The following is a 16,215-nucleotide window of genomic DNA, read 5'->3' on the forward strand; positions in this document are numbered from 1 at the left end:
TGGCGTAAAGGCAACACAGCTCATCACCCTGAACATACTATCCCCACTGTGAAACATAGTGGTGGCAGCATCATGGTATGGGCCTGCTTTTCTTCAGCAGGGACAGGGAAGATGGTTAAAATTGATGGGAAGATGGATGAAGCCAAATACAGGACCATTCTTGAAGAAAACTTGTTGGAGTCTGCAAAAGACCTGAGACTGGGACGGAGATTTGTCTTCCAACAATACAATGATCCCAAGCATAAAGCAAAATCTACAATGGAGTGGTTCACAAATAAATGTATCCAGGTGTTAGAATGGCCAAGTCAAAGTCCAGACCTCAATTCAATCGAGAATCTGTGGAAAGAGCTGAAAACTGCTGTTCACAAATGATCTCCATCAAACCTCACTGAGCTCGAGCTGCTTGCCAAGGAAGAATGGGCAAGAATTTCAGTCTCTCGATGTACAAAACTGATAGAGACATTCCCCAAGCGACTTGCAGCAAAAGGTGGCTCAACAAAGTATCAAGTTAAAGGGGCCGAATAATATTGCACGCCCCACTTTTCAGTTTTTGAATTTTCACAAAAATTTTAAATAGCCAATAAATTTCGTTTAACTTCACAATTGTTTTCCACTTGTTGTTGATTCTTCACCAAAAACTTACATTTGGTGACTTTATGTTTGAAGCATGATATGTGGGAAAAGGTTGAAAGGTTCCAGGGAGCCGAATACTTTTGCAAGGCACTGTACTGTATATCTATAGATCTATCTATCTATCTATAGATTTATCTATCTATCCATTATCTATTTTATTACACTACACAACAAATTTCAGGGAAGTTCTTGTCCCCTGAGATAATTGTATTGTGTCTTACAGATGTTGATATGCTGAACACGAATATGTGCTCCAAAAGACTGTATCACGTAAGGTTTTTAACCCCTTCATGACTGGAGCTTTTTTAGATTTTTCATTTTCGTTTTTCGCTCCCCTTCTTTCCAGAGCCATAACTTTTTATTTTTCCGTCAATATGGCCGGCTGAGGGCTTATTTTTTGTGGCACGAGCTGACGTTTTTAATGATACCACTTTTATGCAGCTACGTTCTTTTGACTGCCCATTATTGCATTTTAATGCAATGTCGCGGCAACCAAAAAAACGTAATTCTGGCGTTTTGATTTTTTTTATCTCTACGCTGTTTAGCGATCATGTTAATTATTTTATTTTATTGATAGATTGGGCGATTCTGAATGCGGTGATACCAAATATGTGTAGATTTGATTTTGTTTTATTGCTTTATTTTGATTGGAGCGAAAGGGGGTGATTTGAACTTTTATGATTTTTTATTTGGCGCTCATATCAATCTGCCATCAACAACCATAGAGGTCTCAAGGAGACCTCTGGTTGTGATGGCAACGAAGCGATGACCCCCGATCACGTGAGGGGGGTCGTCGCTGGGCACATTTCCCGTACGGCATCCGGAGGTGCATTTAAATGCCCGCTGTCAGAGTTTGACAGCGGAATTTAACTACTTAATATGCGCGGGTCCGGAAATACGCGCAGCGACGACCCCCGTCATGTGTTCGGGGGTCATCGCTTCGTTGCCATCACAACCAGAGGTCTCCTTGAGACCTCTATGGTTGTTGATGGCACATTGCTATGAGCGCCACCCTGTGGTCGGCGCTCATGGCAAGCCTGTAATTCTGCTGCATAGAGGTGATCTGAGCACTATGGAGGCTATTGCCAAAAGTTAAAAAAAAAGTGTTTAAAAATATATATAAAAAAAAAAGTTCAAATCACCCCCCTTTCGCCCTAATCAAAATAAAACAATAACAAAAAAAAATCAAACCTACACATATTTGGTATCGCCGAGTTCAGAATTGCCCGATCTATCAAAAAAAAAATTAACATGATCGCTAAACGGCGTAGCAATAAAAAAATCAAAACGACAGAATTACCTTTTTTTGGTCACCACAACATTGCATTAAAATGCTATAACGGGCTATCAAAAGATCATTTCTGCACAAAAGTGGTATCATTAAAAATGTCAGCTCATCCTGCAAAAAATAAGCCCTCACACGACCATATTGATGAAAAAATAAAAAAGTTATGGCTCTGGAAAGAAGGAGAGCGAAAAACAAAAATGAAAAATCGATCATGAAGGGGTTAAAAACCTGACATGATACAGACTTTTGGAGCACCTATTCGTGTTCAGCAAATCAAAATCTATAATATACAATAACATTTTCTCAGGGGACAAGAACTTCCCTGAAATTTGTTGCGCAGTGTAATCCGTGTTTTTTAGAATGATAACAGAATATTATAATGTTTTGTATCATTTCTCAAAAACTTTACGTGATAGGAAAAATCTGAAGTCATTTCTGAAATCAGCATGAAAAAATCTATCAGGCACACTCAAAATTGTCCAAGGGACAAAACCTTTGTAACACAGTGTTATCTCTCTATTATCTATCTATCTATCTATCTATCTATCTATCTATCTATCTATCTATCTATCTATCTATCATCTATCTATCTATCTATCATTCTGTGTGTTTAAACATTATTGTTCCATGGAGTTTGTAAATGAGGAGGTTGGACAAGAAAGGACACCACAATTCTTTTTTCTTCTGTTCAATAATTGATCTTTATTTAGCTTTCAAAAATGCATAAAAAATGCCGCAAAAACGCATCAAATTCGTGCAGATTTTTACCTGCGTTTTCTGCCAAGAGGTGCAGAATCTGCGCAGAAAATTTCACAGGCAAATCTGCAATGTGTGCACATACCCATAATATTCATCTTCTTTAACAGCACGCACACTGGCTTCCTGCTACTAAAGAAGATGAATATTAGCTGCTTCACATACCAAGGCATCAGAAAAGGATCCTGCGAGGGAGTGCAGGGAACGTACAGATGCATCTCACGAAATTAGAACATCATCAAAACGTTAATTTATTTCAGTTCTTCAATACCAAAAGTGAAACTCACATTTCATATAGAGTCATTGCAAACAGAGTGATCTATTTCAAGTGTTTATTTCTGTTAATGTTGATGATTATGGCTTGCAGCCAATGAAAACCCAAAAGTCATTATCTCAGTAAATTAGAATACTTTATAACACCAGCTTGAAAAATGATTTTAAGACTGCTGAGGTGTTATGGAAGTGTGCAGTTTCCACAATCAGTGATGGTTTGGGGAGCCATGTCATCTGCTGGTGTAGGTCCACTGTGTTTTATCAGTACCAAAGTTAGCGCACCTGTCTACTAGGAAATTTTAGAGCACTTCATGCTTCCCTCTGCAGACAAGCTTTTTGAAGATGTAAATTTCATTCTCCAGCAGGACTTGGTTCCTGTCCACACTGCCAAAAGTACCAATACCTGGTTTAAAAACAAAAGTATCACTATACTTGATTGGCCAGCAAACTAGCCTGACCTTAACCCCATAGAGAATCTATGGGGTATTGTCAAGAGGAAGATGTGAGACCCCAGATCCAACAATGCAGATGAGCAGAAGGCTGTTATCAAAGCAACCTGGGCTTCCATAACACCTCAGCAGTACCACAGCCTGATCACCTCCATGCCACGCCTCATTGATGCAGTAATTAATGCAAAAGGAGCCCCGACCAAGTATCGAGTGCATTTACTGAACATACATTTCAGCAGGCCAACATTTTGGATCTTAAAATCATTCATTTTTTAAGCTGGTGTTATAAAGTATTCTAATTTATTGAGATAATGACTTTTGGGTTTTCATTGGCTGTCAGCCATAATCATCAACATTAACAGAAATAAACACTTGAAATAGATCACTCTGATTGTAATGACTCTATATAATATACGAGTTTCACTTTTTGTATTGAAGAACTGAAATAAATTAATTTTTTGATGATATTCTAATTTTGTGAGATGCACCTGTAAGTAGAATGGTAGAACCCTGTGGCGGCTAATACAAGTAGGCAGAGCGGCTCAACAAGTGAGTACTTCCTGTTGACACAGAGAACAACTAATCTGAGAGAGGACTGGTGTCGGACCCGGCTGATCAGACATTGGTGACCTATCCTAAGTAGTGGTCAACCTCTTTAAACACTGTCAAGCCAAAAGCCTTCAAATCACGTATGGGAAAATTGCTCCAATGAGGGTATGTGCAGAGGATATGCAGCCATCAAGGTTTTCCTAGGCAAAACTATTTCAGGAAAAAGCTGCCAATCTTCATCCTGAAGTGATTTTGATAGAAGTTATGCCATCGCTTTGGCAGCAGCTCTGCTGTCGGCAGCAAACTTTATTTTACACTATGACTAGTAGGCGGCTTCCTAGCAGAAACTACCCAAAAAGTGAACAACACTCCTTTTAAGTGCTTCAAGCTTTTCGAACCCTGAAGCAGTTAAAAGAAATGGTAAAAAGGCTAAACGTACACAGCAATGTCGTTTTTACATTGCTGTGCGCTGTGTTCATTTGTTGCGGCTGTTTTGCAGCGGTTTTTCAGGTGAGTTCCAGATGGAATCCATTTGACAAAAACATTGTCTGAACTGTTCACAATGAATTTTTTTAGTTAAAAAACCATGAGTTTTTCAAGATGAAACAACTTTAGAAAACTCTCTTTTTTGGCTAGTTTTTGGAAGAGTTTTTCTTTTCCTGTTGAGGTTTTGGAAGAGTTTCTTTTTCCTGAAGCATTCTTTGCAGCCTTTTGATTAGACAGTGCCTTGTTTAGAGAGTTTTCCTTCAAAAAAGAAGTGACATGCACTTTTCCGCCATACATTTTTCAAAACCTCTTCAGGAAAAAAGATTAAAAAAACTCAAATGAACAACAAAGTGGAATACTCAGATAAATGAAATGGAAGAGTTTTCCAAGAGTTTTTGAAACGTTTTTTTGAGGAGACTTTTCACTGAGGATTTGCTAAGGCTCTGTGCACACTGAAGTCTTTGTGCAGTGTTTTGGGGGCAGATACTTAGCAGATCTACAAGTTTTATAGCAATTTTCAGGACAATTTTGAGTTTCCGCTTTGTTTATGCTCCAAAACCTCCTTGAAATACTCTGCGTGTACATTGCCAAAACGTTTTTAAAAACTCAGTGTGAACAAACGGGGATGCTGGCAGGTAGGAAGTGAACTGCTCCCATTCTGATTTGGCTGCCCGGGTGACAGACACTTTCTCGAAAAAAATCATTGTGGACGTAGACTATGGCTGGAGTCACACTATTTTAAAATCGGTCTGAATTTGATGCAGTCGAGTCGGACAAGTGTAATGCAAGTGTCATGCGAGCGTAATGCGTTTTTTATGCGAGTACAATCCGATTTTTCACACCCAGCATCCGATTTACATCCGAATGCAGTGCGATTGCTATCTGATTGCAACGCGATTTTAACATGAGCTTTTACATACAGCAATTCTCTATGTCATTTACACATCGCTTTGAAACTAAATATTCTTCAAAATACAGATAGATAGATAGATAATAGATAGATAGATAGATAGATAGATAGATAGATAGATAGATAGATAGATTAAAAGCCGGCAAATGATCTGCGGCGTACAGGTTAGAATAGGATATATACACATAGATGTATACATATATATATATACTAGATTGTGGCCCGATTCTAACGCATCGGGTATTCTAGAATATGCATGTCCCCGAAGTGTATGGACAATGATGATTCCAGAATTCGCGGCAGACTGTGCCCGTCGCTGATTGGTCGAGGCAACCTTTATGACATCATCGTCGCCATGGCAACCATTATGACATCTACGTCGATACTGTGCCTGTCGCTGATTGGTCGAGGCAAATTCGCGGCAGACTGTGCCCGTCGCTGATTGGTCGAGGCCTGGCCAATCAGAGACGCGGGATTTCCAGGACAGACAGAAAAACATCTACATCTATGACATCTACGTCGATACTGTGCCCGTCGCTGACTGGTCGAGGCGAATTCGCGGCAGACTGTGCCCGTCGCTGATTGGTCGAGGCAACCTTTATGACATCTTCGTCGCCATGCTGTGCCCGTCGCTGATTGGTCGAGGCCTGGCAGCATTGACCAATCAGAGACGCGGGATTTCCAGGACAGACAGACAGAAAAACCCTTAGACAATTATATATATAGATATGTCAGTGACACACACACACACACACACATATATATGTACCGTATTTTTTGGACTGTAAGATGCACTGGACCATAAGACGCACCTAGGTTTTAGAGGAAATTAGGAAAAAAAAACTGAAGCAAAAAATGTGATCAATTCTGTACTTAAGATTACCTATCCAGGTAAATATGGTCCCCTCATCCCCATCCTGGTATGCATGGCCCTCTTCCTCATCCTGGTATGCATGGTCCCATTCTTATTCTGATATGATTGATTGGCCCCATCCCATTCCTGGCATGATTGATTGGCCCCATCCCCTTGCTGGTATGATTGATTGGCCCCATCCAATTCCTAGTATGATTCATTGGCCCCGTCCCCTTGCTGGTATGATTGGCCCCACCCCAGTCCTGGCATCCATGGCCCCATCAGAAAAGATTAAAGAAAACAAACCTTTACTCTTACCTTCCTCCCTCGCAGTCATAGCGTCCTGCTCCGTGCCAGCAGCTGCTTAATGCTTGTAAGCAGTGCATGTCAGGGACATCATGCATTGCTCACAAGCAGGGCACAGCTGCCGGAATACTCACCAGGTGTTCATCAGAGATCGCAAGGGGATGGCCAATCAATCATACCAGGATGCCAGGAAGAAATGAATATTCATTGCCCTCCACGCCCATGGGCGTGGAATGCAGTGCATATTCATTTCTCTTTAGCAGCGGGCACAGGAGTTAGTCAGCCCACTGGCTCCTGTCCTCCGATACCGCTCCCCCACCTCCCCACCACAACCAGAGCCTATATATCCGAACTATAAGATGCATCCCCCATTTTCCTCCACATTTTGGGAGGAAAAAAAGGCGTCTTATAGTCCGAAAAATATGGTATTTATATTGCACAGAAAGATAGAAGAAAAGCCCGTAATTCATTTGTTGGCTTCTGTAAAATAACTGCAGGAGCTGACAGGATAGAAGACATGGTTTACATACAGTAAATAGATGCAGAGTAGGTAGATATATAGATGTCAGTGACCAATCCAATTAGTAGTGTGTGTTCAAATTAGGGGACATGTATGTAATTAATAAAAGTTTCTTTTGGGGGGAAAAAATGGCAATGGCTCCCCCACAATTTTCAAAACCAGCAGAGGGAAAGCAAACAACTGGAGGCAAATATTTATAGCCAGGGAAGAGGGTAATACCCATGGAGCTTCCCAGACTATTAATATCAGCTCATGACTGTATACTTAGCCTTTACTGGCTATTAAAATGGGGGACCCCCAAAACAATGACGTGGGGTCCCCCTATAATTAATAATCAGCAAAGGCTATGCAGAGAGCTGCGGGCTGATATTAATAGCCTAGGAAGGGGCCATGGATATTGCCCCCCAGGCTAAATACATTAGCACTCAGCCGCCCCAGAAAAGGTGCATCTCTAAGATGAGCCAATTCCGGCACTTAACCTCCCTCTTCCTACTTGCCCTGTATCGGTAGCAAGTGGGGTAATAGTTGAGGGGTTGATGTCACCTTTGTATTGTAAGGTGACATCAAGCCCACGGCTTAGTAATGGAGAGGTGTCAATAAGACACCTATCCATTACTAACCCTATAGTTGTTAAAATGTTAAAGACACAGCCAGAATAAAGTATTTTAATGAAATAAAACACAACACAGTTTTCCCATTTTATTGTTACTCCTAATCCATGCGACGCCCTAGATCTCCTGTAAAAAAATAAAATAATAAACCAACACTATACCATACCTGTCCATCGTTTTGTCCCACGCCGTAATCCATATCTAGGGTATACACAGTTTTCAACCAGGGCAGTGCCAAGATGCGACCTCCCCGACTGAAAACCATTGGTGAATGAGGAGGTGCAGCCAGCACAGCTTCACTGACTAGCGCTGCCTCACAGCCTGGGAAAATGAACTGGCATTTTCCCACGCTCCAGAGTTCAGCGCAGGTCAGGCTGTGAGGCAGCGCAGCATCCACTAGTCTCATCTGTTGGGTTTAGGCAGAACATGATGCTGGTTCCCACAGCTCTGAGCGCCTGCACCTGTCTGCGATGCACATAAGCGAAGGACCTAGTAATGGCTGCAACTTACAGATGTGACAGGACCAAGAATTGTAAAGTTTGGATGAATTTAGCCCAACACAGCACAGATGTAGCAGTTTTTAGTCTTGTTCTCTATAGTGAGGTTTTCCTCCTTGTCTCGTGGAAGTTCGTGTGGATTTTAACCATCTACATCCTCACCAGAACAGACAATAGGAGCATCTCAGCAACCAATCAGATTGCTTCTTCCATTTTGTACCATGTACTGTAAAGTTGAAAGCAGCGATCTTATTGGCTGCCATTTTCCCTTCACAATAGCAGCAGTATATAAAGTTCTGGCATGTAGAGCGCAGTTGGTAGCGCATTATTACTGCCCATCTGTAAGGGCACAGCCGTGTGCCGCTCAGTGCACCATGGCACAGACTGGGCAGCAGAGCCGTGCACCGCAGCATTATAATAACGTATAAGAGAGTGCATGTGAGCAGGCGGCGCGGTGCATTGTGGGTGTGCGGGAGCCTGCGGAGGGAGGCGGATGGAGAACCGGTAAGTGAGAGGGTGGGAGGAGGAGCGGAGGAATCACAGGGGAGGGCGCCCGCCACCGCCGCTTAAAGGGGAACCGTTAAGTAAAGAATCTGGATCTGGTGAGTAGGGTCGTCTCGCCCCCTACACGTGATCCGCGTGTCCGGCTGGTGGGCTGTGGAGGGTGGGGAGCAGGCCGTGCCTCCTTAAGGGACGGGAAGACTGGCAGCGGCGGGGTTAATGCTCGCCAAGTGGCGACATCTTCGCTCCTAGCAGCCTGTACCGTAGGCCTGGCAGACGGGACGAGGCGGTCCGGAGGGCTGGTGGCTCCCTGCGCCTTTAAGGCGGGTGGGGAGGAGGGAGCAGCCCGGGGCCTGGGGCCCAAGGCCACCACAGAGCAGGCTGTGCATGTATGGCCGGCAGTGGTCTGCCCGGGAGCCTCCCACCTCTGCGCCCATTGTGTCTGCTGTGGCCCCGGTGCTGGCACATGACTCGCTGGTCACCTGGCCTCACACTGCTGCCTGCGGAGATGCCAGCCTGCCCTGGTACATGCAGCCCATGTCCTGCCTGCAGCACTGCACACATGTGGGGCTGTCATGTCAGCTAGTGGCAGGCGTCTGTCTTGTGACCTCAGGTAACCTTACTGTTGGGGTTAGCATAAGGTCAGGAGGAAATGATCCCGCGCTGCCATCCACCTTGTGCAAAGTTCTGTATCCTCACCAGTGACGTGTTCTGGGGCGGCTGGTGCTGGTGGTAGCTGAGGGCACCCAGTGTGTAGCTCTGTTCACTGCAGGCTAGTGTTCCCTGTTGTCAGCCTGATGTGAGACTAGTCAGAGGCCCACCTTAAGCCCCCCATACACTTTAGCTGTCAGCTGAGCTATCTTAGCCAACTCTCCCATACATGGGCGCGCGCCAATACTCTCACTGAGGCCAGACGTGCCTAGTAGCGGCACAAAGGGATGGAAAGTCCGAAATGGGACCTGCTGGATCTCTATCCACACGACGTCATCTGTTGGGGACCGCCATGCGCCTCAGGGAGCAGTCAGACGTCCTTGCAAATGAGTCTGAGATCACACGGTCTGGCCGTGGGTCTCCCACCCAAGCGTGATGGTTTATACAGTCATCGTCAAAAGTATTAACACCCCTGCAATTCTGTCAGATAATACTCAGTTTCTTCCTGAAAATGATTGCAAACACAAATTCTTTGGTATTATTATCTTCATTTAATTTGTCTTAAATGAAAAAACACAAAAGAGAATGAAGCAAAACATTGATCATTTCACACAAAACTCCAAAAATGGTCCAGACAAAAGTATTGGCACCCTCAGCCTAATACTTGGTTGCACAACCTTTAGCCAAAATAACTGCGACTAACCGCTTCCGGTAACCATCAATGAGTTTCTTACAATGCTCTGCTGGAATTTTAGCCCATTCTTCTTTGGCAAACTGCTCCAGGTCCCTGATATTTGAAGGGTGCCTTCTCCAAACTGCCATTTTTAGATCTCTCCACAGGTGTTCTATGGGATTCAGGTCTGGACTCATTGCTTAGATGTCTCCTGTGCTTTCTCTCAAACCATTTTCTAGTGCTTTTTGAAGTGTGTTTTCGGTCATTGTCCTACTGGAAGACTCATGACCTCTGAGGGAGACCCAGCTTTCTCACACTGGGCCCTACATTATGCTACAAAATTTGTTGGTTGTCTTCAGACTTCATAATGCCATGCACACGGTCAAGCAGTCCAGTGCCAGCGGCAGCAAAGCAACCCCAAAACATCAGGGAACCTCTGCCATGTTTGACTGTAGGGACCGTGCTCTTTTCTTTGAATGCCTCTTTTTTTCCTCCTGTAAGCTCTATGTTGATGCCTTTGCCCAAAAAGCTCTACTTTTGTCTCATCTGACCAGAGAACATTCTTCAAAAACGTTTTAGGCTTTTTTAGGTAAGTTTTGGCAAACTCCAGCCTGGCTTTTTTGTCTCGGGGTAAAGGTACCGTCACACTTAGCGACGCTGCAGCGATACCGACAACGATCCGGGTCGCTGTTTGGTCGCTGGAGAGCTGTCACACAGACAGCTCTCCAGCGACCAACGATCCCGAGGTCCCCGGTAACCAGGGTAAACATCGGGTAACTAAGCGCAGGGCCGCGCTTAGTAACCCGATGTTTACCCTGGTTACCAGCGTAAAAAAACAAACAGTACATACTTACATTCAGCTGTCTGTCCCTTGCCGTCTGGTTCCTGCACTGACTGCTGGCCGTAAAGTGAAAGTGAAAGCACAGCACAGCGGTGAGTCACACAGCGGTGACTCACCGCTGTGGCTGTACTCTGCTTTCACTTTACGGCCAGCAGTCAGTGCAGGAACCAGACGGCAAGGGACAGACAGCTGAATGTAAGTATGTACTGTTTGTTTTTTTACGCTGGTAACCAGGGTAAACATCGGGTTACTAAGCGCGGCCCTGCGCTTAGTTACCCGATGTTTACCCTGGTTACCAGTGAAGACATCGCTGAATCGGTGTCACACACGCCGATTCAGCGATGTCTACGGGGAGTCCAGCGACGAAATAAAGTTCTGGACTTTCTTCCCCGACCAGCGATCTCCCAGCAGGGGCCTGATCGCTGCTGCCTGTCACACTGGACGATATCGCTAGCGAGGACGCTGCAACGTCACGGATCGCTAGCGATATCGTCTAGTGTGACAGTACCTTAAGAGGTGGGGTCTTCCTGGGTCTCCTACCATACAGTCCCTTTTCATTCAGACGCCGACAGATAGTACGGGTTGACACTGTTGTACCCTCGGACTGCAGGGCAGCTTGAACTTGTTTGGATGTTAGTCGAGGTTCTTTATCCCAGAGGTCCCCAACTCCAGTCCTCAAGGCCCACCAACAGGTCATGTTTTCAGGATTTCCTTTGCATTGCACAGGTGATGCAATTATTACCTGGGCAAGACTAAGGAAATCCTGAAAACATGACATGTTGGTGGGCCTTGAGGACTGGAGTTGGGGACCCCTGCTTTATCCAACATCTGCACAATCTTGCGTTGAAATCTCTTGTCAATTTTTCTTTTCCGTCCACATCTAGGGAGGTTAGACACAGTGCCATGGGCTGTAAACTTCTTGATGACACTGCGCACGGTAGACACAGGAACATTCAGGTCTTTGGAGATGGACTTGTAGCCTTGAGATTGCTCATGCTTCCTCACAATTTGGTTTCTCAAGTCCTCAGACGGTTCTTTGGTCTTCTTTCTTTTCTCCATGCTCAATGTGGTACACACAAGGACACAGGACAGAGGTTGAGTCAACTTTAATCCATGTCAACTGGCTGCAAGTGTGATTTAGTTATTGCCAACACATGTTCGGTGCCACAGGTAAGTTACAGGTGCTGTTAATTACACAAATTAGAGAAGCATCACGTGATTTTTCGATCAGTGCCAATACTTTTGTCCACCCTTTTTTATGTTTGGTGTGGAATTATATCCAATTTGGCTTTAGGACAATTTTTTGTGTTTTTTTTTTTTTTCATTTAAGACAAATGAAGATAATAACAAAGAATTTGTTTGCAATCATTTTCAGGAAGAAAATGAGTATTATCTGACAGAATTGCAGGTGTGTCAATACTTTTGGCCATGACTGTATTTCTATGGCGCTGTCCTGCTGGGGACAGGAAACCCGCAGCCAGACCGTGCATTGCAGTGCGGACATCTGTACGTGTCCTTAGGCTGTTGGCCAAACCCACTATCAGCAGGCTCAATGTGTAGACGGGCCTATAACTTTTTTAATAGGAGGGGAAGTTGCTGATAAAAGTAGCAATCACAGGGCGGGCATTCTACTATTCTCCAAGTCTGACTACCTGAAAGCTTTGGGCTACATTCACTCATCTGTCAGCTGTTACAGCTGTGGGAAACAGACCATTCTTATCTCTTGTCATCCGCTTTGACTCCATGTTGCGTCTGTTCTTGTTTTGCTGCTTGTGTTGTGGCTGTCTAACAAATAGGCAATCCCTGCTTGAGTTGCGGCTCTCTAACAAATAGGCAATCCCTGCTTGTGTTGTGGCTCTCTAACAAATAGGCAATCCCTGCTTGTGTTGCGGCTCTCTAACAAATAGGCAATCCCTGCTTGTGTTGCGGCTCTCTAACAAATAGGCAATCCCTGCTTGTGTTGCGGCTCTCTAACAAATAGGCAATCCCTGCTTGTGTTGGGGCTCTCTAACAAATAGGCAATCCCTGCTTGTGTTGCGGCTCTCTAACAAATAGGCAATCCCTGCTTGTGTTGCGGCTCTCTAACAAATAGGCAATCCCTGCTTGTGTTGCGGCTCTCTAACAAATAGGCAATCCCTGCTTGTGTTGGGGCTCTCTAACAAATAGGCAATCCCTGCTTGTGTTGGGGCTCTCTAACAAATAGGCAATCCCTGCTTGTGTTGGGGCTCTCTAACAAATAGGCAATCCCTGCTTGTGTTGGGGCTCTCTAACAAATAGGCAATCCCTGCTTGTGTTGGGGCTCTCTAACAAATAGGCAATCCCTGCTTGTGTTGGGGCTCTCTAACAAATAGGCAATCCCTGCTTGTGTTGGGGCTCTCTAATAAATAGGCAATCCCTGCTTGTGTTGCGGCTCTCTAACAAATAGGCAATCCCTGCTTGTGTTGCGGCTCTCTAACAAATAGGCAATCCCTGCTTGTGTTGGGGCTCTCTAACAAATAGGCAATCCCTGCTTGTGTTGGGGCTCTCTAACAAATAGGCAATTCCTGCTTGTGTTGGTGCTCTCTAACAAATAGGCAATCCAGGCATGTGTTTTGGCTGGGAACAGCCGTGGAGACTCAAACTTCTTTTTCGAGCACACCAAAGACACTCTGCATATGTGCGTGCTAGATAACGCCTTATCTGAGCACATTCGCTCATCACTAATCTTTTTCAGACATGCACAAAAAACACTGGACTAGATTTGTGTTGTGGCAGCAAATCCTGAATGTGTGAACAGTGCCTTAGTCTATGTGCACACGTCAGGAATCTTTGCAGAGATTTCCTGACCCAAACCGGACTTTTCCGCAGGAAATACACATGCTTTTTTTGCACTTTTTTTTTTTTTTTGCGAATTTTTCACGTTTTTTCTGGCGCTTCCCTAATGCAATATATAGCGGCAAAAACGTGAAAAATCTGCAAAATTAATGAACATGCTGCGTTTTTTACCACGATGTGTTTTGTTTCGTGGAAAAAAACGCATCATGTGCGCACAAATTGCAGATTGCGTTCTATTAATAGGATGCTTAATGGATGCGTTTTTTTCGCGAAAAATTTATACAAGGCACATTTCAAGGGAACTGGAAATAGTAGTTATCAAGACCAGTTTTGCAGCCATTTCTGTAGGAAATTCCATTGTAAGCAATTGGCTAATATTTATTTCCATCTCGAATCCCATTTCTAGTGGAAAACATTTTCTGATGGGGTTGAGGACTCCATGAGGTAGTTACCTTGTTTCGATGTCAACTTATCCAATACAGGCTTTATTAAATGTGGGGGAAATTTCTCTTCCTGCAGAGGCAGGTCCGGTCATGGGTAGATGCCACCTAATCTGAGGCTGGCGTGACCGATAAGGAGTTGCTGAGAAGATTGCTAATGGTTCTAACGTGAAGTGCTGATCACTAGTGGAGGCGGGCGAGCGGGCAGTATGTGCACGTTGGCAGGTCCTCTGTACAGTAGCTCCACATTTAGATGAGTGTTCTACAATGTTGACTCTTGAAATCGATGTAAATGTGTGCTAGCTCCTATTGTGACGTGACCATTAATAACCCGGCTGTGTAATAAATATGATTTGCCTTTGTTAGTGCTGTGGGGCATCAGCTTGGTTGAGTTATTTTCTTTCTGCAGACCTGGCATTGTGCAGATGCAGGTACCCGTGTGCTGTAGCGGGTGCCCACACAATCAAGGTCTTACTTTGCTGCATTAAAGGCAAGCTCTGAAATTTAAGGTGTTCCTGTTTCTGTCCAGTTCTCTTTTTCTTTCCATCGCTGCTTAATAATTCATCTGAAATGTTTCCCCAAATCTGTTCCTAATTATAGGCAAGATAAGGAGGGTCTGAGCTGGCTCGGTTATTTGGTCAGTATGTGTGGTTTCTCCTGTATGTATGGTTTGTTTAAAGACCCTCCTAGTATAAAAAGCTATACATCTTATTTTCCAGCAAATCCAGGGCCAGTTACTGTACGCACATCAGTCCTCATCCCACTTCTCACTTTTTGAGGATAATCAGGATTCAGGTATTGCAGGAAATGGAGGTAATTACATTATAGCAAACTTTTACATTGAGGTCCTGTCTCAATAATTTTTGGGTCACTTTATAGTTTTCTTGCAACCTGTTAGCAGTGGCTTGGTAAGATCCTTCATAGTAATAAACTGAAAATGACGGAGAAGTTTCTACTTGCTTTCTGGCCTTCGGGCTCATTTCCACTCGTGAGGAAAACGGATGAGTGCAATCCGATAAAAAAAATCGGATTGCACTCGGACCAATGTTCTTCAATAGGTGTCATCTCATTTGCGATTTTTTTTTAATTTTTTTTATATTTATTTATTTATTTTTTCTCAGCCGTAATTGGACTGAGAAAAAAATCGCAGCATGCTGCGTATTGCTGCAATGGTCGGACGAGACTCGCCAATGTAAGTCAATGGGTGCGAGAAAAAAATCGCACAGCACTCGCACCATGCGAGTTCTGTCCGATTTTTACCCACCGGTGTCCTTTTGAAAAGCCGGTAATTCAGCGCGGTGTACAGTAAAATCACACTGATAGGTTAGAATAGAATAGCTATATACACATAGAATAGGTATATATACATATATATATGTCAGTGAGATAGAGAGAGATATTATATATATATAATTAGATGGTAGCCCGATTCTAGCGCATCGGGTATTCTAGAATATGTATGCGTAGTGTATAGCACAGGCTACGTAGTACATTGCGCAGCCTGCGTTGTATATTACCGAGCCCACGTAATATATTGCACAGCCCACGCAGTATATAGCAATGTGGGCACCATATCCCTGTAAAAAAAAAAAAAAAAAAGAATTAAAATAAAAAATAGTGATAAACTCACCCTCCGTTGGCCCCCGGATCGAAGTGGTTACCGACGCTCGTCGCGCGCTCCGGTCTGAAGAGTGCATTGTGGTCTCGCGAGATGATGACGTTGCGGTCTTGCGAGACCGCTACGTCATCATCTCGCGAGATGGCAGCATGGACCGGTTACCGGAGCGTCGCGAGCGGGAAAGGCCTGTTGTGGATCCGAGGGGCCAACGGACGGTGAGTATATAACGATTTTTTATTTATTATTTTTAACAGATCTTTTTACTATTCATGTTGCATAGGCAGCATGAATAGTAAAAAGTTGGACAGACAGGGTTAATAGCAGCGTTAACCGAGTGCGTTACACCGCGGTCAACGCTGCCATTAACCCTGTGTGAGCGCTGACCGGAGGGGAGTATGCGGGCGTCGGGCACTGACTGCGGAGAGGAAGGAGCTGCCATTTTGTTCCGGACTGTGCCTGTCACTGATTGGTCGCGGCAAAACAGCCACGACCAATCAGCGACTTGGATTTCCATGACAGACAGAGGCCGCGACCAATGAAGATCAG

General features: G+C 44.3%; 1 protein-coding gene across 7 annotated transcripts in view; it reads left to right on the forward strand.

The window, feature by feature from the left end:
- The first annotated feature begins 8,447 nt into the window (after window positions 1-8,447).
- The window catches only part of SEPHS1 (selenophosphate synthetase 1), a 165,984-nt gene continuing 158,216 nt past the window's right edge, over window positions 8,448-16,215 (forward strand). For 2 of the 7 annotated variants that reach the window (XM_069765192.1, XM_069765190.1), the window contains exons 1-2: window positions 8,646-8,733; window positions 14,771-14,864. The gene's annotated coding sequence lies outside the window, so the exon portion shown is untranslated. Of the gene's footprint in view, window positions 8,734-8,763; window positions 9,246-14,770; window positions 14,865-16,215 lie in introns of those variants that run through there. The other 5 variants (XM_069765193.1, XM_069765189.1, XM_069765188.1 and 2 more) reach the window with 5 other exon arrangements.

The sequence above is a fragment of the Ranitomeya imitator genome, chromosome 4 (genome assembly GCF_032444005.1).
Source record: "Ranitomeya imitator isolate aRanImi1 chromosome 4, aRanImi1.pri, whole genome shotgun sequence".
Lineage (NCBI taxonomy): Eukaryota > Metazoa > Chordata > Amphibia > Anura > Dendrobatidae > Ranitomeya > Ranitomeya imitator.